The 18,522-nt window shown below is 36.6% G+C and overlaps 1 long non-coding RNA gene across 2 annotated transcripts in view; it reads left to right on the top strand.

Annotated features, from left to right (window-relative positions):
* Positions 1–18,522, top strand: part of LOC105499376 (uncharacterized) — a 201,440-nt gene that overhangs the window by 20,072 nt on the left and 162,846 nt on the right. For both annotated transcript variants that reach the window (XR_011616925.1, XR_011616926.1), the window contains exon 2: positions 9,718–9,782. This is a non-coding gene — a long non-coding RNA (uncharacterized lncRNA). The remainder of the gene's footprint in view (positions 1–9,717; positions 9,783–18,522) is intronic.

The following is an 18,522-nucleotide window of genomic DNA, read 5'->3' as shown; positions in this document are numbered from 1 at the left end:
ACTGGACATACAGTGGCCTGCAATGATAGTTCTCGGATGTTAAAGGTAGGATAATCTGAAGGCTGGAGATGAACTCTGGGAACACTGAGTTCATTCACTTCTTTTCTCTTAAATAGCCAGGTCACAAGTAGGAAATATAAGACTAGCCAAGAAGGAACTAATGTAATAGTATGAACTGTTGACTTCAAGAGGGAAGGTGACATCATAGTGTATATTACTTTGAAAATGACATGGAAATAGACTGGAGTATGGAGAAAAGGGGAAAATGAGAAATATCTTTCTTTCTGGTGGGTCAAGGATAGCACTGGGTGAGCTGCACGCCAGTGAAAATGTCTCAGCCCTTTTTATCACTACAACATGATGTGAAAAAACAAGTAAACCAAAAACAATTTAAAAAACATCAAATATTTAGTCAATAGATGAGAAGATCATTTGTTTCCTTACTGCCTTGCTTTGAAGGATTATATATTTTATTGTTTTAACTAAAGCAGCAGGATTCACTCAACTAGGTAGGAAAATCTCTGATCACAGACTTCCTCCTGACTTCTGTGGAAGCTAATAAGATCATTTACTTCTTTATTGTCCTGTTTTGGGGGATTTTTTTTTTTATTGTTTGACCTGAAGCAGTTGGATTGGCTCAAATGGAAAATATCCAACCGCAGACTTCCTCCTGGATCCTATAGCCCATGTGTGAGCTTTGCTGTTGTATTGTGGAGCTTCCAGAACAGGCCATGGCTGGGGCTTGTAGGCACAGATGCTGTCCCCTGAAAGGGCTTAGAAACATAAAATGAAGGTGGGCCAAAGTAAGAGGCTCCTGGCTCGGCACATATGATGAGCCGGATGGAGGTGAAAAATTAGACATAATTGCCTCCATGTCATCCAAACTAAATGCCATTTAAAAAACTGCATATGGATTTTGTTTCCCTTTTGATTGTTATAATTTTTAGAGACATCTGTGAGCACTTGTGGATATGGAAAGCAGGATGCCAAGGGTGCAGTTTTGTAAAGGTTTTGTCTTACAGGAGAGAAAGCACTGAGTTTGAAGTCTGGATTACCAAGAGCTTAAATGTTGGGTTAGAGTGCCATTTCTACTTAGGAAGTGTGTTACTGTTGACCAGTTTCCATAATTCTGAACTTCAGATTCCACAAATGTAACACAAAATAGTAATACATTTTATAAAACCAACCAGCCCTACTGCTCATGTTCTCATAATTAAAATACTTCAAGACCATCAGGCACCTCCCTGCCTGCAGGACAAAGTCTGATGTACAACACTGATTAATGGGAACTCTCTGGTCCTCCATATCTCTCTCTAATCATATTTCTCACACTTCTTCCACTCTGACCCTTTACAATGCTTCCTTCCCTCCAGCCATCCTTGCTACTTGCATGTGACACTATTGTGCCAACCTGTCTCCTGTCTCCTTGCTTTTGTTTTCTAAAACCAAAAGTCTGTGTCTAAAATGGTACTTTGCTTTCCTAGTGAATTAACCAACTGAGTTTTCCCAGGTCCTTTTTGGAGCTTCAAATGTTAATTATTTTATGTAATTAGCCTCCCATCTTTAAAAAAAATTCCAGATAGAATTAAGCACATCTCTTTTGAGTTCCTTGAGACTTCAGAGTTTTTATGTTCCTAGCATGTAGCATGCAACTTAATATACATAAAATGCTTAATGCTTTTGTTGAATGGATGGACCAGTGAATGAGAAATGAGAAGTCATGAGATTGTATATTCATGATGTGGAAAGAAGCTATACTGATCACCAGTTTATGTACCACCCTCACGCCCCAGCCTTCCACACTCACTATAGCATTTCTATCAAGATTAGAGGTCCAGCACCATCAGAAATGCTCAGAGAAAATTTGAGGCTTGAGTCAGATTTTGAAGGGTGGTATAGGTACAGGGGAGATTTGAGGGAGAACTAGCCAGAGATGACAGCATGAGTTCATGTAAAAAGTCACATAATTACCAGTCTGGTTTTGCTCTAAGGAAAAATTTTGTTTTACTGACAGCTTTAGCTGCTTGGACGTGCCCATCAGAGTTCTGGCCTTGGATAAGGAGTGCAGAGTCTATCACTCACAAAACCCTATGCCATTCAAGCTCTTACCTTTTTCAAACAACCTCCACCTACTCTTCTCCATTGTGGGTAGGATCACTTCTGTTCCAAGCAAACTTCTCCAATACCTGCTTCTACAATCCCAGCTCACTGGTCTAAACTTTAAGGTACATAAATGTATTTTCCTCTGCATGGACTATGAAAATAACAAAATATTTCTCTCCTTTAATTGTGGGAGACTACAAGTCAGGCCAGAGGTAAGCACAACAATAGTGGGGGTGAGAACTAAATAATGCCTGCTACCTACGTATTTTCCCCTAATCCAATGTATATATATGCATCCATGTCCTGCTCACTTTAGGGTTATGTGTTGCCTTCTATGCTTTTGCTGAAGGGGTGGGCCAATTAATGGGAAATGAGGAGTCATGGGATCATATATTCATGATGCGGAAAGAAGCCATACTGATCACCAGTTTAAGCACCACCCTCATGTGCCAGCCTTCAACAGTCGCTATAGCATTTCCATCAAGATTAGAGGGCTAGCACCATCAAGAATGCTGAGAGAAAATTCTTCAAGGCCCAAGAAGGCATTGAAGAATTTGTTTCCAATTTAGAATTTAAAGATCTGAATATTGTCCTTCCAAGGAAGGAAAGAAGGTTGGAGAGGAATAAGTGATAGACAGAGAAAATGAAATTTTCACAAGAACAAAACAAATTGCAAATGCAATGTTCTTGTTACCATTTACACAAAGTTCAAATATATCTTTTTGAAATATAAATTGAAATGTTACAAAACTCCTGGTGCATTTTTTTAGAACTCTAGAGTTTAGATATTAAAACTTAAAATCCAGTTATTTATACCATCTCACCAAATTGAACTCCTCAGCACTTCAGAAACAGACCAATGACAGTGTAAAGCCCTCTCTTCCAGTTGACAATTCCATTTTCTAGGATTTGAAGCAAGTCTTTGTAAAAACTAAGGCTATATTTCCACAAAACCAAAAACAACAACAACAACAACAACAAAAAATAGAAAAAGCTAGTCAAGTTAATTTCCCAGGAAGTCCCTTAAGATATTTACCTAATGAATTAAAAAGGCAACTTTTGATGGATATATTTGAACCCCTCTATCAGCCCTTTGTGTGTTATAAGGACACATCCTTAGGAATTGCTATGTGTGTGAGTTAAAAATTATGCCTGTAGCACCAAATATCAGATCAAGATAATAGTGTCAAGATTCCTGACCTAAAAATCTAGTCAAACCAGGAAAACAAATGATGCATGAAGCACAGTGAATTCTCCAAAGATCTGAAGTATTTGGAAGTATGACCTTGCGTGACCCAAGTCATACTGAATATCTACTGAGGCAATGTACACTTCTTAGTTTTATTTCTGATATTTAGAAAAGAAGAACACAAATCCATCTCTTCAAATGCAAAAATCAGTCATGTAAATAAGACAGCTACTTCCATTACCAAAGTTCACTGTTCTGTTTAGTATGTTCAATGAAAAAATCTTGACTATATTTCAAATCACAATTGCTCTTACAGAAGTAAAGACTGACATGCTTCCATTCAGACTTGGGTTTGCTTTCACATGGTGAGAATACTTTGTTTTCCTTTTTTTTTTAAAAAAAAAAAAAGAAAAAAAACGTGAGCTCCAATGCATGCACACAGCAATTTATTTTGGTTAGGTCCATTTGCTTGTCATTCTTTTTCCTTAAAATGAATGATGCCAGGGATTCAGACCACATATTTCAAGCTGTAACCAGGTTTCACTATGCGACTTTCAGTGGCCTGACATAGGCTATGTGCACACTTCAGTTTTAAGTGACTCGTTTCAGAGTTGGAGTGCCAGCTCGAATACCATAAGTTTCATAGGTATCTGTTAGCCTACTATGGGTAGATAACACTGATATTTTTTATTTACTTGAAGAGTAAAAACTGGCTTTGTGTAAATACTAAAATCTAAGGCTACAAGCATGTTTCATTGATCTTTTATTAGTAAAGCAGTTAGGTGTCAGAGGTCCCCAATAATCCTCTGAGAGGAAATTCATTTAGAGAGGAAGAGGGCATTTTATAATTGTCTAAAGCTGGATATTCCATAAAGAATGGGAATTGCTTTAAAGGGCTGATTGGAAATCTTCATGTCACGGGTTAAAAGACTTAAAAACTAGAGTTTGGTAAGAGAAACTCTACGCCTGGTGAAATGTCATCCTATTTCCTATTCATCTCAGCTACCACTAGGAGCCAGAGCTCTTATCTCTGAGTGGCTTCTGTGTTCTGTTTTTTTTTTTTTTTTTTTTTGATTCCTTACTACTGTGTTTTAAAGTCTTAACATTGAATCTGATTGCCCAATAAAGCTCTGTGGGCTATATGAGTTTTACTTCTGTGTGTAGTGGAAAAGGTACGAATTAGGACTGCAGAGCCATGCTTTGACAGTTGTGTGATCTTGAGATATTGCTCAATTTTTAAAAATAGAGATGTCATAAGATTCAAATAAGCTAAAGCACATAAAAATGCAGCCTACAGAAAAGGTAGAAAATATTTAACATCAATATTTTAGATTGCAGCACCCCATGATAGAAAATGGATAAAGTCCAACAAGGTGACACAGAAAGGAGGCATAGTCAGTGACTTCAGAAATGTGGGATATGCTTTTTCAGGCAACATTCAACTGAAAAGTTGTTCTTTCAATGCCAAAAGTCAAAGCTGTGAAAGTGCTTTTCAAAATATAGTCCACATCTAGTAGTATCTAGACTGGGTAGTATGGCTATCCTAAATGGATGTCAATAGTACAACTATTTCTATTTACAGGGGTCACTTGTTATAAAAGGACATTTAACACCATACACCTCCAAAAACAGTGTACAATGGGATTAGAATAAACATTAATGATTTCATTGAGTTGTAAGCCAATGGTGTTAATCTACCTCCTAGCCCTTCCCTAAAATAAGTACATGCTTTTAAGAAGAAATGTGTTATGAATACTGAAGCATTGAAAATATGATTGCATTTTTTCCTTCATTTTTTAAAATGATTATTTTCAGCTAACAATCTTGTCATCTTTGCATTTCTCACATTGACTTGACTTTTCTGGGAGAGGAGGTGTGCATTTGCGTCAGTGTAGGTGGAACAATTTGCAGGTAGGGCTCCTCAAGATGGTTCATCACTTGGGCTACAGTGGGGCTACTCCCTGTCTACCTTTGGGTTTACCTGCACAACTGGGCAGCCCCTCAGTGGTGATGGTAGGTATTCTATCATTTACTCAGAAATAAGTCTAAGAATGGTAAATTTCAGAGCTCAATACTGTAAGGATGAGACTCAGCTGCATCAGACAACAAAAGGCTGCTTTTGTGCCAGAGTGGAGTCAGGGAGTGGCCATTTCACGGTCAGGCTGCTCCAGTTGTCTTAACCACTGAATTGTGACCAACTTGCAAAGATAAGATGAATTGCTAGGAGGCTGACTTGCAAATAGTCAATTCAGTCAGCCATATAGACACAGGCAGTATAAAATGGAGGTCAGCTATGCACACTCAGCTGGCAAGCGATGGAGGGTTTTGCACCTTGAGGTCATTTATATGAAATGAGTCCCAGGCTGAAGAAAAGAAGAAAATTGCTTCTTAGTCAAGAGCACTGAAATCTGGAGTTTATTCTGAAAAGAGGCTTGGAGAATATCTGGTCTAATCCCTTTCTGTTATATAAGTAAATTGAGGCAAAAGGAAATTCATAAATTGGCCAGTATTACTAGAGTTAAGGAGAGAGCCAGGATTAAAATTCAGGATTCCAACCTCCATTTTAGTGCTTTTTACCGTACCCAAGGGAAATGTACTCCATATTTCCTTTCAAAATGCCTTTCCAAAAAGTTGCAACAGAGGGTGTCTTATATTTTACCCTACTCTAAAGCTGGTGTGAATTCATGAATGGGTACATAAAAGGAGGGAGGATATCAGACTCATTCTTATGATATCCTTGGGATAGAAGGGCAGAAGAGAGACGTGGGGAAGAGTGTCCTCCTCTTTATGATGGGGATGTTTAGTTTTTATTTTATAGTTTAGAATTAGACACTGTTGTACTTCTCTTTCTGCAATTATATATGTAGAGGCTTTCTTAAAAATAGTTGGACCCATGCTTCAAAAGTACAGATGCAACTATTTTTAATATAAGGAAAACAAGTCTTCAAAAGTATCAGGAATGTTATGCTGTTTTTATTTTAATTAAAAGCCACCTAAGTGATATTTAAGTGCTAATGATATTTCTGAACAGTGAATTTCATGATATCCTGTAGGTAGAATTGGGAAGTAGCTGGTTCTGCTCTTTCACCAGGACAAATTAGAAGAAGGAACATTCTTTCCTATTACAAGTCATAGTACATTTATCCCCATAATATTCAACTTGCTTAATCAGCAAATAAGAAATATAAACAAAATGAAACAAACAAAACAAGTAAAAGTTACATACTATTGTCCATGTACCTTTCTTTGGTTATTATATAACATCTACAAACTTCCTTAAATTTTTTAATTGAAAAAAATTGTAAAACATGAAAATATTTGAAATTGCATTTATTTTTATTTACTTTTAGTTTTGCAAAATCATTGGGTGGAACAGATATCTTTTCAACTTCTAACAGCCTATGACTTTTATAAAGCTAGTTCCTCAACTGTATTTATGTTTTTCACTTGCCTAAGAACCTTAATTAAATGTTTACTAAGGAATCAGAAAAATTGATGAATATCTGTAAGAAGAAAGTTCATATTGTCACGTAATAACTACTACTCTTAACTTGGGGTTTTAAGAAGGAAAGAACAAAAAACAGAACAAAACAAAAATCAAGAATATCTTTTATAGTTGTGCTGCCATAACTATGTTTATCGTTAAGTGTCAGAATGCTATCAGTGATAACGTCTTACTGAATAAGCAGGTAGCTTACCTGATCTCCATCTCCACAGCACCTAATAGATATTGTGGGAACACAGATAAATCTCATTTTATGTTCTGCTTTGTCACAAGAAAATTAGACTGTGTTCTTCTAAGGAGCATGAGGATATATACATATTCATTGTAATCATCCATAAAAATTACTTTAAGTTGAGCCACTGTAAGCTTTTTGGGCACATGCAAAATCTGGATGACATGTTTTGGCTCATTTCACAGTGACTTGAAAAAAAAAAAAAACTATACTTTTGAGTGATTTGCCACCAGACCTTTAGAAATAAGACAAATTTGTGGATTTTCTTCCTCAGAAGCATATTGCAAAAGAGAAGTATTGATTTTATTTCATTCAGGCAAAATTGGTTATTTATTTTTACTTATGGCCATTGTAAAATAGAGCTGAGCGGTCTTGTTATGATCAAGTAAGAATGATCTATATTGTTTTCCTGGATATTGAGTAGAATCCAAACCATATTGAGGTCAGCAGTGTTAGACAATTTCCCAGCCTTGAGAGGTGGCGATAGGATGAACGTAGCTTGTGGACAGCATGTCTGAGTCAGAGCAATAAACTCTGGCCGTGCATGCACCTCTATTAGGAGCACAAAAGAATCAGAAGTCTCATTTCAGACATGATAATGATGTAGACTTAGATGGCCATAATAAACGTGTAATTATTTTTCAGTCAGTTGGTTTATTTGATGATCCTGGAATGAAACACTCTAATGGCTCCACATTTAGCAGACACACACATACAGGCACAACTAAATAAAGCAGCACGTTAGTGCCAAATGCCTTTGCCTTTTGATATCCCAAAGGACAACATATCTAAAACTACATAAAAGTAAGTTGCATACATATTCATCAAACATTTGTAGAATATCTGATTTTATAATTCAATACCCTAATATATAGGATGATGAAACTGAGGCCTATTATTATGTCTATTATTTTTTCCTAAGTTCTAAATCAGTACTTAAGCCACTAGGCAGCACTGGTTTGTTCATGGTTCTATTAGAAATATTGTAGGAAATGACTTAGGGCATCTTTATTCACATTGCTTCCTCAGTCGGGTTCAGTATTACTCTACCTTGTTCTCTCACTTCAGGGCTCAGCCTGAATTATACCCCTCAGAAGGAACTGCACTGCTAACCTTGTCATCCTTCTGTCTTTTACTCTCTATTGTGTCACTCTGCCTATTTTTCTCCCAGCATTTAGAAAAAAATTCTAATTATTTTGCTTATATATTCATCTGCAAGTGTATTTTAATCTTCTCATTGTTACGAAAGCTACCCCAGGTAGGGTCCTCATCTGTGTTGTTCGTCACTCCCTTGTTAGAACACGAACAGTGCCAGGGGCAATGTTGTGGCTCCATTCATATTTAATAGTTGCATAAAAACGAGGGAGAATGGGGAAAAAACATTAATAATGTTTAAAGTTCAGAGGGGAAGGAGTCGAGGAAATTAATGGATGTAATAGTAAAATATTCGTGCACACTGTAGAGACATTAAAAAATGCTTTGGGGGTCAACAGGTGGTAGATTGAGGAGAAATTTAGAATGTTTGGAATAAATCAGAAGAGTTTGATAAAAGGGGGTTTGTGGTAGGTGGAATAAATAGCTCTCAAAGATGTCCACATCCTGATCTCTAGAACCCGTAAATATGATGTGACTTTCATGGCAAAGGGAATTTTGCAGATATGATTAAGTTAAGGATCATGAAATAGGAATCGTATCCTGGGTTATCCAGGTGGGTCATCCAGGTGGGTCCAATGTAATCACAGAGGCACTTACAAGAGTAAGGCAGAGGCACGGCGCGGTGGCTCATGCTTGTAATCCCACCACTTTGGGAGGCCAAGGAGGGTGGATCACCTGAAGTCAGGAGTTCAAGAACAGCCTAACCAATGTGGTGAAAACCTGTCTCTACTAAAAGTACAAAAATTAGCCAGTCATGGTGGCATGCGCCTGTAGTCCCAGCTACTCAGGAGGTAAGACAGGAGAATTGCTTGAATCTGGGAGGCAGAGGTTGCCGTGAGCGCAGATCGTGCCACTGCACTCCAACCTGAGCGACAGAGCCAGACTGCTCAAAAATAAATAAATAAATTAAAATAAGGCAGAGGACAGTGAGAGAAGGAAATGTGATTATAGAGGCACAGATTGGAGAGAAGAAAAGAGAGAGACAGAGGGAGATTTGAAGGTGCTACCCTGCTAGCTTTGAAGGAGGAAGAGGCCGTGAGTCAAGGAATGTGAGTAACCTATAGAAGCTGGAATAGGCAAGAAAATGAATTCTTGTTTAGAACTTCCAGAAGTAATATGACCCCGCCTATCTACTTTGGACTTTTTACCTCCAGAACTGTAAGATGACAAGTTGAATTGTTTAAGCCACTATGTTTGTGGTAATTTCAGCAATAGGAAACTAAGATTACTCTTTAATCCCAGTACCCAGAGAAATAAGTACTTCTTGACATTTAACATTATTTGTTTCCTTTTCATAAATGGACTTTTGATCAATGAAGACAGTGAAAGAGAATATTAGAGCTGACACTAAAAACCCTTTGTTATATTTGAAATAAATAGTTTATTTCTAAATTGCAAGTCATATTTAATTTAGCATTATATTCTTAGCTCTAAATATAATAGAAGTTAGTGTGATAAAGAAAAAGTATTAGGGCAAGCCCATATCTACTGCCCTCTTGCATATTTGGATAAATTTCTCTTTCTAAATTTCAGGGACAGCAGAGATGGCATTATCTGCTTTGGTCACCTCATCCTCATGTCCAGTCTCAGGGAATGTGGTGAGTACCAGTCCAGAGTTTCAGAGTGAAGCCGCAGGCTTGGCGCTCAGCTCTGTCTCTAACAATCTATGAGACTCACAAGTCCTTTCTCTTTCCTGGTTCTCAACTTATGCATAAAATGTGTGTTAGCTTATGCTCAAGGCCCCTTCCAGCTCTAACTTTCTAGGCCCCAATTTAAGCTCTCTAAGAACTTGTGTTCTTTCCATTTTTGTTAGCCTTGTGTTGTTTTCAAGGAACTATAATGAACATTCATCCGTTTCTCCAAATCACATGGTAGGTGGATTTAATTTCTCAAGGAGTTATAGAAAGAAAATACAACTTTCTGGGAGACATTGAGGAGTCTCTGAAGAAAGAAGGTATACCACATATATTTGTCAGAGCTGACACTTTCATCTGATTATGAACTGGACACATTTTCAAGTAATCTTTCTGTTTTTATGATTTTGTTCAGAGAGTCAAACCAATGTCAGGATAAATGTTGAATTTAGTAACATTTCCTTTACTTACTATATTACTTAAGTTTACAAATGTGGGTGTGGCAAAAGAAGTGTTAACCCACAAATCATTCAGTCTTCCAGTCTTATCTGCGGAGGATACAATCCAAGACCCTCAGTGGATGCTTGAATCCATGGATAATAGCGAACCCTGTATATGTTAATTTTTTTCTATCCATATATACCTTTGATAAAGTTTAATTTATAAATTAGGCACAGAAAAATATTGACAAAAATAATGGTTAATAACAGAACAGTCATAACAATATGTCGTAATAAAAGTGATGTAAATGGGGTCCTTCTCTCCCTCTCTCAAAATATCTTCTCTTACTGTAGTCGCCCTTATTCTTGTGATAATGTGAGATGATAAAATGCCTACATGATGAGATCAAGGAGGTGAATTACATAGGCATTGCGACGTAGTGTTAGGCTACTACAGATGGTTGCCAAACATATGATAATATGATTTATGATTTTTTGACTTTAACATAGTGCAAAAGCTATATCATTCAGTAGAAAGTAGTATAATACTCTGTAATGCGGAACAGCAGCAGTGAGACCCAGGTTCTAGTCAAGCATGCCCTCATGAGGCAACCAAAACTCGACAGGGTGCTGTGTTGTCAGATGATTTTGTAGTCTTATGCAAGTGTTCTGAGCATCTTTAAGGTAGTCTAGGCTAAGCCAGTAAGTTAGATGTATTAATGCATTTCAACTCATGATGTTTGCAATTTGCAATGGGTTTATTCAGAAGTAACCCTATCTTAGGTTGAGAAGCATTTATATTGACCTTCTGACGATGTGTCAGGAGAATTATCTGCTTTAGGTGATCCTGGATCATCAGGCCATAGCTATATAAATAATTGAATGTCAGGAGCAGACAATGTTTATGGTTGGGGATCCATGATAGTTGAAAGCTTTTTGCCAAAACCTTTTGGAAGGACATTGTAACTGAACATTGTTCTCTCTTTTTAACTTGTCAAAGTGCTGCTTCATAAATTGTAATCTTGTGATGATCATAAAGTTGACTTTATTGCTGTGCTCCATTGGAAGATTGTATTCCAAAATTTTGTCCTTTAATGTCAGTGCAATTCGAACCACTTTGGCAAATTTTGGTAACGTTCACTTTACTGGTTCTCCTTCGGTCTTTTCTTCTTTATCTTCCTCTTCCTTTGCAGATGACTCAACAGTTCTCTTTATTACTTATTTGTTAACCATTCTTAATGGCCTTCAATACGTTCTTCCAATTCTTCATCAGACATTTTGACAAATCCTTCTCTACCAACTTGTCTTGCTGCATGAATGGCTTTTCTGACTTCTTCCTTGATTCCTGGGAAGCCTTTAAAGTTATTCACAACTTTATAAGTTCTTTCAGCAAGCACTCACAATTTCTGGTTTTATTTTATCCATTGTCACTTTAATGAGTCATTGCATCAACAACAGTGAAGAATGATTTCCAGCACTACCTTATGCCAGCTCAGGCTCTGCATCAATTGCTGATCAAATCCAATCAAATAGATAGTGTGGGGGCAGGGAGAGGGCATACATGGCCTTGAGAAATTGAATGTTGCCCTGGTGAAGGAGGTAAAGTAATGTGGTTGTATTTAAAGATAAAAATACAACCTTGACATTTTTATTTTCATAGCAAACAGATTGAAGATGGCCAGGTGCATTGTCTGTTATTAATACAACTTTAAGTTCCAATTCTTCCCCTTCCAAGTATTTTATTTTTAACTTCTGAGATGAAACATTGGTGGAACATAAACAAGATGGCTTTTACCGATGTTTTCTGATTATATTGCAAGGACACAAGGCAGATAATTTTTGTTTTTGTTTTTGAGGGCTTGTGGGTTCTTTGTTCTGTGCACTACTCCAGGCTTTATTATATCTTCACAGTGTTGCCACATAGTACCAGAGTTATTTGGGGCCTTCCATGGTTTATGCTCTGGTGCCCTGTTTGCACTTTTATTTTTTCTTTTTAAGCAACTATAGGTTCTATTGGATATCATTTTCCACAGCAGCCTCGTTTAAGCACAGTTCAAGACATACTTTGTATGGTATTCTTTCTCCTTAATCGAACTCTTCAATTTTGGCAGAAATATGGCAACAGCTTCTCATTGGCAGATGCAATCTCTCCATTAATTTTTATGTTTCAGTCCAAAGTTATTCTTGAATATGTGTAACCATCCCTTATTTGCAGTAAATGGTTTGGTGTCACTCAGTTCAGGGAATGCCTTCCTGAAGTCATTGTATAGGCACAATGCGTCCTGATGCAACACAACGCCATACATCTGGACACACTTTTCTGTTCATGTTTTTCATGCGCAAATGTAATGCCTTTTTCATCTTCACCAATCACCTGTCACACACTGTGACTGTAACTATTGCAGTTTAAGGTGTGACAGCAAAACTAACACAAATTTCTTTTTTCTTTTTCAACGATTTCATGGCTAGAAGATTTGTTCTTACTGTAGATCTTAGCAACTTCACAAAATGTTTTTTCTTACCTTATTAAGCCAAGGACTTCCACATTTTCACTTAAAGAAAGCACTTTATGGCTTCTCCTTGGCATATCTGAATCACCAGCATCACTTCTCTTGTGTTTTGGTGCCATTGTTAAGTGAAATAAAGTTTCCTTGAGCACAAACATTGCGACAGTTGATCTGATAACTTAGATGGCTACTAAGTGACTGATTGACATGTAGAGTGTATAGTGTGGATGCATTGGAGAAAGGAAAGATTTATGTTCTTGGTGGGACAAAGCAAGGTGGTGTGGAATGTTATCACACCACTAAGAACAGCACACAATTTAAAACGTACAAATTGTTGATTTCTGGAATTTTCTGTTTAATATTTTTGGACTGTGATTAACTTCAGGTAACTGAAACTGCCCAAAGCAAAACCATGGGTAGAGGGGTACTACTGTACTTGCTTTTACCTGGGTTCCCTAAAATGAGAACTCCCAATGTAGATGGCCCTAAGCTTCTAACTCACATTCCAAGTCTACAAGGATAGAGAGAAATTTGAGAAACCAAACACATTTAGGTTGTGTCCACATATACAAACTGGTTTTGGGAGAACTAGTGATGAAACTAAGTTAAGCAATTATTTAGAATGGGATTATCAACATTTAATTTCTTACTACTGGAACTTGCTGAATCAACTCCTCCTTCTCCGAATTCTGTGTGTGCAGACTGTGACCTTAAAATTAGTGCTAACAGCAAAACCCCTTTACCCCTTGCAGATTTTCCTCTTAAGTCTTTCCTGGGAGAAGAATTGCTCCCATGGTGTGGCAAAAGGTAGATGAGTGTTTTGAAGAGCCATTCAGTTCATTATTTTCAACAAGAATTGAAACATTGAGTTGAATAGTTTAGAGACCTGAATGAATCATCAGATTCAAAATCAGAATCTGAACAGCAACTATTTACAATTGGAACAACCCTAAGCTTCAAAATTTCTAGCTTGACTGGGTAAACTAGGGCAAGTAAAAAGTTGAAGGAGTGATACAGCTATTGGGAATAAAATATTTAGAAATCTGAGAGATATTCTTTGAAACACAGACTTTTATTTCATGGGTAGATAGATAGATCAAGGATACTGCTGTTTGGGAAGAAAAAAAATTCCCTTGAAGTACAAGAAGGACTAACTTACATTAATCATCTTCTTATATTGAACGACTTAACAACCACAGCACTGGATCAGTACATCTATGATTGAGTTTTGATGATAATGCTATTATCTGTGTAAGATCAGAAAAAAAATGACTTCACTTTTCTTGTTTGTACAATGGGGATAATAGTAGCACATGATGGTCTATTCCTGGAAAGTTTTTGGGAGGATGAAATGAGATAATGCCTGTGGTTCTTGAAAAACACTAAGGATTCAGTGATGGTTAGCTCTTTGTATTATTAGTAGTATTTATAAAATATGTCTTAAGAAATTCTTCTAGGCTAGCAGTGAGCTAGAATTTGAAGACAGAGTGCCACTGAGTAGCTCATAGTTTAATGAAACAATAGCCACATAATAAATAAGAGCATTATAATGTGACAAGAAGCAAAGACAGGCATAGGTAAGGTATATTGACTGTATGGAGGAGGAATTAAATAGTGACATCAGGTAAATTTAGAAAACACTGTTTATGGGAGGTGATACTTGAACCCCAATTCATATGATAAATTGAAGTTTCCTAGGAGGGAAAGTATTGTGAGAATGGGTTGTCTGGCTTTTAGTTTTAACTGAAGCTGAATTTGAGAGTGCTTCAATGTAATTTTGTGATCAATTAATGGTACATGATTTTATTTATCTAGTTGTTACCATTCATGGATGTGGGAGCGGAATATAAGGGTATCCATTTGGACAGGAAACAAGTGTGAGATTTTGAAAGACATAATGTAGCACTCTCAGGATTTCGGATTTAATCTTTTAGCCAACAGTCAGCCATAGAAACTTTAGAAAACTGAGGCGTAACATGATGACATATATTCTGACATTTTAGACAGATCACTGTAATAACATTGTTGAGAAAGGATTTTAGGTCAAAAAGACAATATGTAAGGGGAATGCATAAAAGAGTCTTAACTTTAAGTCTATATAAGAAATGGAAGGAGTTTTACCTAAGACAGTAAAAGCATGATGGAAAGAAAAATGTAAATCTAAGAGGATGAAATTTAGTTTCTTGGAAACATGTGAGATATAAAGGAGACACAGATGTCCAGAATGACCATATTGATGGTTATAAATTGAATTAGCCTATTTAAATACTGACACTGTTGTTACAGGACAGGGGTCCTGATCCAGACCCCAAGGGAGGGTTCTTGGATTTCGTGCAAGAAAGAATTCAGGGCAAGTCCGCAATGCAAAGTAAAACTAAGTTTATTAAGAGAGTAAAGTAGCGAAAGCTACTCCATAGACAGAGTAGGAAGTTCCCAAAAGTAAGAGGAGGAACACATCCATCCTAGTTACAAAGCTTGTATATGCGGAGAGATATGTTCTGCTACAAGGGTTTGTGATAAAGGATTAATTTTCTGAATGACTATATTTTGCAAGAATCGATGTTATTATCTTTAAAGCAAAATTAGGAAGGCTTTTGTTCTCCAGATATGAGGATATTTGGACACTCCCAAGTCTGGGTCTGTTTAGTAAACATTATTAATTTGTTCCCTTCACCATAAACATCTAGAGGGTAGGAATGCCTAACTTTCTGAGAATGCATCCCAGTAAGCCTCAGCCTCATTTTTCTAGCCCAAAGTGCCCAAATGGAGTCACTTTGGTTTGAAAGCCTCTGACACTATTAATAAAGATAGGGTATACAGATGTGGCTCGGATTAACAAGTAGAGAGAGAGATTATATTCCATTTTGAAAATGATAAATGTGAGGTGCTTAGCTTACCTTGGAGTAGAAAGTCAGATGCCAAGTGTTATAAATGAGAGACTGAGGGGAGAGGTCTTGCATGACCATGCTTGCCTGGGGGTTGTCGGCCTGCAGGAGTTAGAGGAAACCTAGACAGCCACTGTACTTCCCCAGAGACAGACTTGAAAAGAAAGATTAAGGAGTGAGCATTATCTTTACCCTTAACTCAAAGGGGGTGCCTAGATGCTCCACCTACGTTTAAACAAACAAAAGAGTTAAGTTGGTGAAATGTAAAACAGTTGATGAATCTCCATAAAGAGCACACAGGAGCTTCTTGTACTATCCTTACTTTTTTTTTTTTTTTCCAAAGTTTAAATTATATCAAAGTAAAAATTTTATCAAAAAAGTCTTTGCAACTGTGTCAACAGAAACACTATTAAATAATTACTCTAAAAATTGGTGTAGAATGAAACAGATTGACAGGGTTGATGAGATACTTTTTAAAATTAGATTTATTAATTATTTTGCTAATGTTACTAGTATAAGACTTTTACTTCAATGTTAAGTTCTCTGATATGGATTAATAGAAATTTGCCTAATTCTGTGATACTGTGAAACTTCCTGGTAATCCATAGTGAGGAATTAAGTGAATGTGTTATCATTCCCATCAGTGGGTAACAACCGGACCAGAATTCTTCATGAAAATGTAGGAGGGAATAGAGGGGTCAGTTATCCAGGAAGTGCAGTTATAGGAATCCAACTTCAAGGCTGTAAGTTTGACATGTGGGATGAATGTTCATATTAACAGAACTCAGATAATTTACAGTCTCTGACTTGGGGCTCTTACTTGGTGAATGCCATAAAAAATGACATAGTACATTTTTATTTTGGTAACACTTTCCCATTACCTTTATCTTGAGAAAATCTATCGAAGCCCAAGGGCTTAGAAAAACACCATACTCTTATCTGTTTTTTGGGGGAGGATATGTACAGAAACAAGTTATTTTAGTTCCTTGAATGTGGTCATAATGTACCAGCCAGGAGGGCTTTTTATGAGTCTTCCAATACAAGATAGAGTGGATTTTGTTATTAGAATATCAGTTCCAGTAGAGATACCTCCTAAAACCAGCCATTTAACGGTGTCTCTGACATTTGGCTTTTAAATGCAAATATATATTTGAAAAAAAAATCCACAGAATTAATTTTTAACGATTTAAAACATCCAAAAGAAGGCTTTCTTTTAAACTAAGAGTCATCAAAGAAAATTTTGATAATACAATTTTTATTTTATGTGAAAAATATTTATATAATTTACATTGGATCTTACCTTTCTTGTCAATAACCTTGCTGTTTGATAATTGTTTTGTGTACAGTTTTTAGTGACATTCGAAGGTTGCATATACTAACAGTGTTCTCTTCAGCTACATGACCTTGTGTGAGTTATGCTACCGTTCTAAACCTCAGTTTCCCCAAAATGAAGATAATAACAGAGTATTTATCATCTGCTTATTATAAATATCAAATGAGATAATGCATATGAAATGTTTAGCATGGTGCCTTATCTATTCTAAGTAGTCAATATATGTAAGCTATTATTATCTTAAGATGAAAACTTTAATCATTTTGTTCTTTTGGACTAATGTATCTATTAGTCTATTGGCACAGAAAATCAAAACATTCATATTCATTAGTGGTCTGAAATGATCATTTGTTTTTTATTATCTGGTCAATTTAATTAAACTCCCAATGTCATTTTGTATACTAATCAATGAATTATATAGTCAGTCAATATTTGTTTTTGAAAACTTACTGTATGTCCCCTGTCTTAGCCATTGGAGAGGATACAATATTTATACGTCTCCCCAGGGTTATTCTTTAGCTAAATACTGAAAGCATGCCTAGTGTTTGGGTGTTTGTGATGAACTTGTACCTCTTAGTTATTTCAATTCTGTTTAATTTAACAAATAGACCCTGCTCTACTTTCACAGAGGAAATACACAGATTATACAGATAGTAGGGAATATACGGATTACAAGGCTCAGACTCTATCCTTAAGAATCAGTCTAGTGGGTAAAACAAATGATCATAGTATAGCGTTTTATTCAGCACAATAAGTGTTCATAAATGATAAAATGCTAACAGACAGTAATGGAGAAAAAAATGATCAGTTATATCTAGCAGGCTTGAGAGGACTAGATTGAAAATGGAAGCTTGAACTGGGATGTGAAGGATGAGTACACACTCAGTTTAAAATTCCAGGCAGAGTAAGGAGCCTGGAATACCTGGAAGAATGAAAGAGCTGGCATGTAAGAAAGAATTACATGTTATTTGGTTGAAGAAGAAAAGAATTAAGTGAAAGAAGCAGAGGAAGTGGGAATAAATGGTATGGGCAGAATCACATGATACATCTTGGTTATTTCAATTCCTACCACATTTTTCATGGGAAATCTAGTTCCCCCTTCTCTTTGGGCTTAAAATAAAATTCAAATGTATTTCCGGTATGTTATTTCCTTTTCCATGTGAGATGATAATGTATATATTTCATCATGGGTGATTTCCTTGCGTGAATAAATGAGAAACTGGAAATCTCAAAACAATAAAACATTTTTTTCCAAATGTCTCACTGCTGATCCTTAATGGAACTTCCTTCCATTATTCCAAGAGCTGTACTGACTGCTCCTACAGGACCCTGAGGGTTTCTTAGTCCCTTCAACAGCACCAAGTCAACTCTTGATTCTTCCTGAAGGGGTCACTGAGGAGCCCCAGGTAGCAGCTGCCTGCTACCTGTCACTTTTTGAGAAATTATTCAAAGTCTCCTATTCTTGCCTCTGGGAAATAGGCCTATGAAATAGCCCATGCTGTCACACTTCTTGTTGATTTTTAGGGTTTTTTTTTTTTT

Source organism: Macaca nemestrina, chromosome 19 (genome assembly GCF_043159975.1).
Source record: "Macaca nemestrina isolate mMacNem1 chromosome 19, mMacNem.hap1, whole genome shotgun sequence".
Lineage (NCBI taxonomy): Eukaryota > Metazoa > Chordata > Mammalia > Primates > Cercopithecidae > Macaca > Macaca nemestrina.
The sequence above is the reverse complement of the archived record's forward strand: the minus strand, read 5'-3'. Positions and strand labels throughout refer to the sequence as shown.